The 6,863-nt window shown below is 61.4% G+C and overlaps 1 long non-coding RNA gene across 2 annotated transcripts in view; it reads right to left on the bottom strand.

Annotated features, from left to right (window-relative positions):
• Positions 1–2,981: 2,981 nt before the first annotated feature.
• The window catches only part of LOC117283534, a 23,293-nt gene continuing 19,411 nt past the window's right edge, over positions 2,982–6,863 (bottom strand). For both annotated transcript variants that reach the window (XR_004514577.1, XR_004514576.1), the window contains exon 4: positions 2,982–3,143. This is a non-coding gene — a long non-coding RNA (uncharacterized LOC117283534). The remainder of the gene's footprint in view (positions 3,144–6,863) is intronic.

Raw genomic sequence — 6,863 nt, 5'->3', positions numbered from 1 at the left:
GCTCCACAGGCTCCCCCGGTGCCCGGGCCGGGGCCTCCCTGCAGCCGGGGAGGATGAAGGCGGCACTGGCTGGACGAGGGTCCGGCCGACTTCGGAGCTTGGTGTGCTCTTCACTCCTCCTGCAAGCAGCTCTGACACGGAGCCCGGAAGGCAATGGGCCTTGGCCTGCACTGCTCGCTAAACCTCGACCCCTCCTGCCTGGTGGGCACACCTGTCATACCAGCACTCTGGAGGCTGAGGCAGGAAGATCACAAGGGCCAGCCTAGCCTGGGCAACCTAGAGACTCAGAGACTCAGGGAGACTTAGGAAGACCCTGGCACGAAAAACAGACAAGAGAGTCAAGAATGCATCTCAGGGTGAAAGTCCCGGGTTTAATCCCCGGTGCTGCAAAAACTCCAACCAAACAAAAGCAAACAAGCGCACAAAACAGGTGGCGTAAAGCTGGCACTGGGTCAGGTCCTCCTCACCTCTCGGCAGCCAAGTGCTGCCCCCAACTCACACAGGGGCCTGGGTGTGGGGCCCAGTGCCTGGGTCTGGCTCAGCCCAGGAGGCCTGGCTTCTCTGGACAGCTGCCTGCGTGTGCACAGGGGCCCCTCTGCCACCGCAGAGCCAGGGGGAGGAGCGCGGGTTTCCCAGCCAGAGCCGCCCTCTCCCTCCCTCCCCAGCTCCTCCTTCCCTTCCTGCTTCCTGTTCGCCACTCCCCAAGCAGCTCCTGTGCCAGCCCCTCGCTCTGCCTGGAGCAGGGACGGAGGCCTCCACAAACCCAGTGCCAAGACCCTCTTCTTGGACGTACATGTGTTGGACCTCGTGTCCCAGCGTGACGAAGGCAAGGGTCTGTGTTCCAGGGCTGTGGCGAAATGTGTGCGGAGTGCGTCACCCTCAACCCTGCTCACCCGCTCGTGGTCACACGAGTGACAGTAGTGAGCTCTGTCAGCTGCAGGGCCCACCCTTGGGCCAGGGTGCGGCCGCACTGCAGGCTCCCGGGGCAGAGAGCGGGACCAGCGCTGCATAGCCGGGCCCAGGAGGGGGTCCTCTGGACACTCCGGGCAGTGAAAAACCGAGAGTGGCCGGCATGGCTTCCCACGATGGCAGGGTATTTCAGATGTTGACACTGAACAAATTAATGCTTTTAGCACACACACAAATTGCCAAGCAATATAATTGTGCTATTCACAAGGAAATTACAGGCTTTTTTAGAATTACTGATTGTGGCACGCTCTGGACAGCGGGGCCCGCAACAGCCCAGGGTGTGGCGTTTTTGAAAGGCCCCTCCACTCAGGCCAGCCCCCAACACAGGGCTCCTGGAGATGGCCGCACTGGGAGGCCTGAGCTCAAGGGCACTGGGGGCTGCACCCTCACCCCAGCCCTTGAGTGGACGGAGCAGCAGCTCCCAGGTGGCAATCTTGGATCATGGGATGGGCAGGTCTAAGCCAGTTTGAGCTAATGGGCCGGAGGGGAGACCTGTTCCGGGCCGGGGAGAACCTGCCTCGGCCCGGAAAGCTCTGTCTCTGTCATCTCTGCACTCTCCCTCCCTCCCTCCTTTCCTGGGGATTGGTCAGGTGCCTGTCACTGAGCTACACCCCGATCCCTTTCTTAGTTTTTGTTTTGAGACAGCATCTAAGTCACCTGTTTTCCCAGACTGGCCTCCACCTTGTCACCCTCCTGCCTGAGCCTCCCAGAATGCTGGGAGGACAGGTGCATGCTGCCCAGCCAGGCGGAATGTCGCTCTTGTTGGATGTGAATAAGGAAGACTCCTTCCTGGCTGCTCCCGGCAGCCACAGGGAAGCCCCGTGACAGACAGGCACACACAGAGGAAGGACAAGAAACCGCAGCACCTGGGCCTCATGGTTCCTGCCCACCCCCAGCTGCTGCCCCATCCGACCCCTGCCGCCCCACTCGATGCCACAGTGTGGCTGAGTGTGTCCGGCTGCCTCTGCTCGGTGCTGCTCTGCCAATGCCAGGGAGGTGGCTGCTGGTCTGGCTAAGGCAATGTGGGCCTTGAGCAGGCGGCGCCGGCCCAGCCCCGGGGGCTGTGAGGTCAGAGGCTTAGCATCCGTGGGACCGGCAGCTGTGGAGCTCAGTGGGTCCTGCACCTCATCCCTGCGTGCCTGAGCCGAGGCCCTGAGAAAGCTCAGAGCTTCACCAGATGGATAGAGATGGACGGACGTATGGACAGACGGGCAGTGCCACCCTGAGGTGCGGTGGTAATCCCCCAGTCCTTTTCCAAGCCCCACTTCCCAGCCTCCAGAATTGGAACCCACTCTGGCATGTGGTGCTTTAAAAAAATGATGATTACAGCTGGCTGAGGTAGTGCACACCTGTGATCCCAGTACTTGGGAGGCTGAGGCTGGAGGACCACTACCAGGTGAGGCCAGCCTGGGCCACACAGTAAGAACCTGTCTTCAGAAACACCAGTCCACTCACTAAAATATATTCTTTGGAGCCCAGACGACACAGTCCACTGTGCAAACCTCAAACCAGCACACACAGTGGGGACCTGGTGGAGTCTGCCCCACGTTCCAGGACCAGGTGACCCTGGCTTTGCCCTCTGGGTCCTTGCGTGGACCCACTGCAGGCCAGCTGTTAGCCACACACTGGTCTATAAGATTTGGTGGTGGCTGCCAGGGTGTCTGGAAAGGCTGAAGCCTCCCAAAACCTCCCTCCCACTGGGTTGCCCAGTACCGCCCCCACTTATGCGTGGAAATCTGGACCTCTGATGTGAGGGCAGGAGAAGGGAGTGCCGTGATGCCACGCGGGCTTCTGAATGGCACGCGTGCCTGCTCCGCCGGCCAGAAGCTGTCTGTAACTGGAAGAGGGCGCTGCCAGGGCCTGGTCTCCAACCTCTAGTCCAGAACCGCAAGAAACAAGCTTCTGCTTATTAGAAACCCAGTCAGAGACATCGCCCAACAGTATCCCAAACTGAGACAGCACCTCTTTTTCTTATATAAAAGCGACTTTATGAACACATCCAAACAGCCCCAGTGCTCTTTCCCGATCTGTGCAGCATGCGCCCTCCTCCTTGCTCACAGCGGTGTAGTGTTCCATCCAGTTTACGTAAATGCACCCTTAAGCCTGTTCCCAGGTTTGCTGTTATAAGCAAGGATACAGGAAATGCCTTGGGCCTCATCTGTATACAGCTCCACCTATAAAATGCAGGAATAAAATATAGGCCCAGGGTTACTAGAACAAAAAGCAACTGCATTTGTGATTTTGATAAATATTGTGAAATTACTCTTTGTTTGGGATACACCCACCAGCAACATACGAAATTCTCTTCTTTTTAAAAAGGAGCCCATGAAATCCTTTTTCCTAGAAAAGAACACTTCTTGTCAAATACTGGGGAAGCACAGTCACAAAGCAGAAGATAAGAACTGCCCAAACCCCAAGGGTGACAGAATCCTCTGTCCCCGCCATCCATGTTCACGGCGTCCCTGTGCCCCTCGGTGGGATGCTGTCACTGACCCACGGCACTGCCCAGAGCGGCTTGGACAAGGCGGCTCCATTCAGCTGCCCAGTGACTGCTATGGTGCAGAGGGGTGGATGGCTGGGTTTGGTTTTGTGTCCCTTCTCTGCAGCTCCTTGCTGCACCCTCTAGGACACTATTCAGGCCCTTCCCAGACCCACCACTCGGGTCAACTGTGTCACCTCCCCTGGCCTAGAGAATGCCACGGCCTTAAAGCCATCTGCCTGGCTGAGCAAGGTGGCACATACCCGTGATCCCTGCACCCAGGAGGCTGAGGCAGGAGGATTTTGAGTTTGAGACCAGCCTGGGTTACACAGGACGTTCCAGGCCAGTCTAGGCTCCAGACTCTACCAACTGGTGGTGATGAAGTTTTAGAATGAGGTCTCTCTCTAGTGGAATACTGTTCAGTAGTAAACAACGGTGAAACTAAGAGGAAGGCCCTTGAGGACCTTATGCTGAATGAGAGGGGCCGGATGCAAGGCTGCAGGGGGCACAATCCCACGTGTGCCAAACACCAGTGGAGGCAAAGCCTTGGCAGAAGGTAGAGTGGGTTGCCAGGGTGGTTGGCACTGGAGACGGATGGGACATTAGCTGGAGGTAAGGACAGTGTTCTACATCCAGTGGGGTCTCAGCCCCAGCGGCTCACAGCAAAGGGGCGGGTGAGTCCCGCAACAGACAGAGACGCAGAGTGGGCTCCCGCCCTGGCGTTGGTCCACCCGCCTGTGCTGGGCCTCGTCCCCCTGCCGTCCCTGTCCAGACCTCTCAGGGTCGTGACACAGCCAATGGGAGGCTGGGAGGCCCCAGGGCCCAGCACTGCGCAGCCAGCAGGGACAGCCAACAGCCCCAGGCTGGTTAGGAAGCTCTGGCCTGAGAGCACACACACTGGGGATGGTGTGAGAGTGTCAGGCTACACACTACTCCCGGCATGAGAGCCTGGGCCCTGAGCCCCCAGAGTCCTGACTCTGCCCTGTGGATTTTTGAGCATCAGCCCCTCAGGGCTCAAGGGTTTAAAGAGAAGCCACAGGCCTGCTGCTCCAGAGCCTTCCACCTCAAGGCCTGCGCTAGTAGGGACCCAAGGTCTGCGGAACGCCTGGAGGAGGGACGGGGCACAGCCTCTCGGGCCACTCGTCCTGTCAGGCCTTCCACAGTCACCCCGGCTTTGGACGCTGGGCTGTCCAGGCACTCTGCGTCCCCAGCCGGTATGGAGCTGGGGCCGGGGGGCGTCTGCACAGCTCCTTTCCTTGTGGGCGCCTCTTCTCCACACCCACAGCTGGAGCCATAGCCAACCCTAGGGGGCCTGCCCGGCCCAGGTGGGGTTTCACTCCGAGGTGCGTTTCACACGCGGCCGCTAGGGGTCGCCACGCCCCGCGGAATGCTCGCCGTCCTCCGGGCCGGCGGGTGACCTGCTGGGTGGTGATGGGCGTAGGCTGCCCCGCCTGCTCTGGGGGAAGCCAGCCGCCCCCGGGCCCAGTCACGGGAAGCCCAGCCTCAAGCTGTGTGGATTGGGGCTCTGAGTGAACACCTGCTCCGCCTGGTCCCACCCGCACGCGGGCTCTCAGAGGAAACCGCGAGGTCCCCTGCTCTCACCGGTCTGCGCCGGCTTTTCCTTCCGGTCCTCCGTGTGCTTTGGGCCAAGGGCTCCTTTCCTAGGCTCCTGAGAGAACACTGTGCTTCTCCCTGAACCGAGGGAGGAGGCGCGTGGATCGCGTTTTTCCTGCTATGGCAAAAGCAGCTCGTGCTGCTGCAGAAGCCACACAGAAGCCAAGAGAACAGAAGCTCCCGGCGCCGCCCCCAGCCCACCCGGTCCTGCCCGCGCTCCTCCTCCTGCTGCCTGGGAGCCCGGGACCCTCCTGTCTTGGCAGCTGGGGCAGATGGCACCCCTCGGTCCCCATCCTGCCCGCCCCTGCGTCCCAGCATCCTCTGTGGGTGGGCAGGTGGGCTTCAAAGGATTCTGGGTTGCACAGGTGACCTGGGTATGAGGACAGCCAGGGGACACGGGGCTCTGTGGGACAAAGTGCAGGCCAAGGCGGACAAGTGGATGGCACGGCCCGAGGTCAGCGACTGCATCCTTTCCTGCGGAGGCTGGTCTCCCGGGCTGCAGCCGCTCCCTGCTCGTTGCCTGGTTGCCGTGCTCAGAGCCGCGCTGCTGGATTCTCGCCTGCAGCCCCCAAGTAGAAATTCCTGTCGCCCAGGCGGGCCGTGCTTGTCTGCATTGTGCTGGGCACTGCCCGCCGACAGTCCCTCTGTGACTCCGGCTCAGGGGCACCGGCCCCCTGCGGCAGCAGGCAGCGCTGCTCAGTCCCGCTCTGCCCCCCAGGGTCTGGGTCAGGCGCAGACACCCTGAATCCAGGGGCCAGGGACCTAGGTCCTCCCGGCTGCCGCCTGCCTTCTGCCCCAGCTATGCGGCACCCAGGGCAACCTGGGTGGACGGCAGCTGAAGCCACACGGCCGGGCTCCATTCCCGGCGGGCCCTGGGACAGACCTAGCGCTCTCTACTTTTCACCACGCCTGCTCCGTGCTCTGCCTCTGCCGAGGTTCATCACACCGTTCATCACACCGGGCTCTGCGGGGGGTGACAGCCACAAAGGCGCTGGGCGGCAGGCCCAGAGAGAGGCAAAGACACAGCCACAGCTAAGCGCTCGGGGCCTGGACCAGTCCTGAGTGCCCGCTCCTCCCACCTGTGACTGTGGCAGTCACCAGTTGAGTGTCCGAGAGCAGAGGCCCCCAGACAAAGCGGATTCCACAGCCCACCTCCCTCAGGGAACCTCACTAGGTGCTCAGGGGTAGCGTGGCCCTGGGACCTCCTGGTGAAGGTGACAGCCGTGTGCAAGGCCTCGCTCCTGCGGCCGGGACGCAGGGGACCCACAGCTCTGGGCTCCAGCAGCCGGTCGCAGGGCCGGGTCAGAGCCACTGGGAAGCAGCTCTTCGGCATGGGTCAGCTGCACTCACCGCCACTGCAGGGCCACCGCCTAGCACTCACACAGTGAACCCCAGGATAGGAGCTGGGGAGGCACCCATGGGGGCCCCAGGGAGGGTTCCAGCCAGCTCTGCGCAGGGCCACACCAGGAAGCAGGACAGAAAACGCCACACAGACACGGGTCACAGAAGTGAACGGCCTGACTTTGAAGGCCGCTAGGGAGCAAACGTCCCCAGAAGACAAAGGGACCCCACTTGAGGCTTGGGGTCACTAGGACTGAGGGGCAGGGAGCGGCACCTTCGGCCTGAGTACAGGGGTGGCAGTCCCCAAACTCCAGACCCCACGCTAGCAGCCTCAGGACTACATGGGGAGTAGTCAGATGCCAGGCCCAGGAAGGCAGTGGTGTCTGCTTCTGGACAGAGATGGCAAAGGCAGTCGAATTCAGGGGCGGCACAGAGCGGCGTGGGGGGGCGGCCCCCGGGG

This window comes from Fukomys damarensis, unplaced genomic scaffold, assembly GCF_012274545.1.
Source record: "Fukomys damarensis isolate Sample0158 unplaced genomic scaffold, DMR_v1.0_HiC HiC_scaffold_27, whole genome shotgun sequence".
NCBI lineage: Eukaryota > Metazoa > Chordata > Mammalia > Rodentia > Bathyergidae > Fukomys > Fukomys damarensis.
This window is presented reverse-complemented; position numbering and strand designations above follow the sequence as displayed.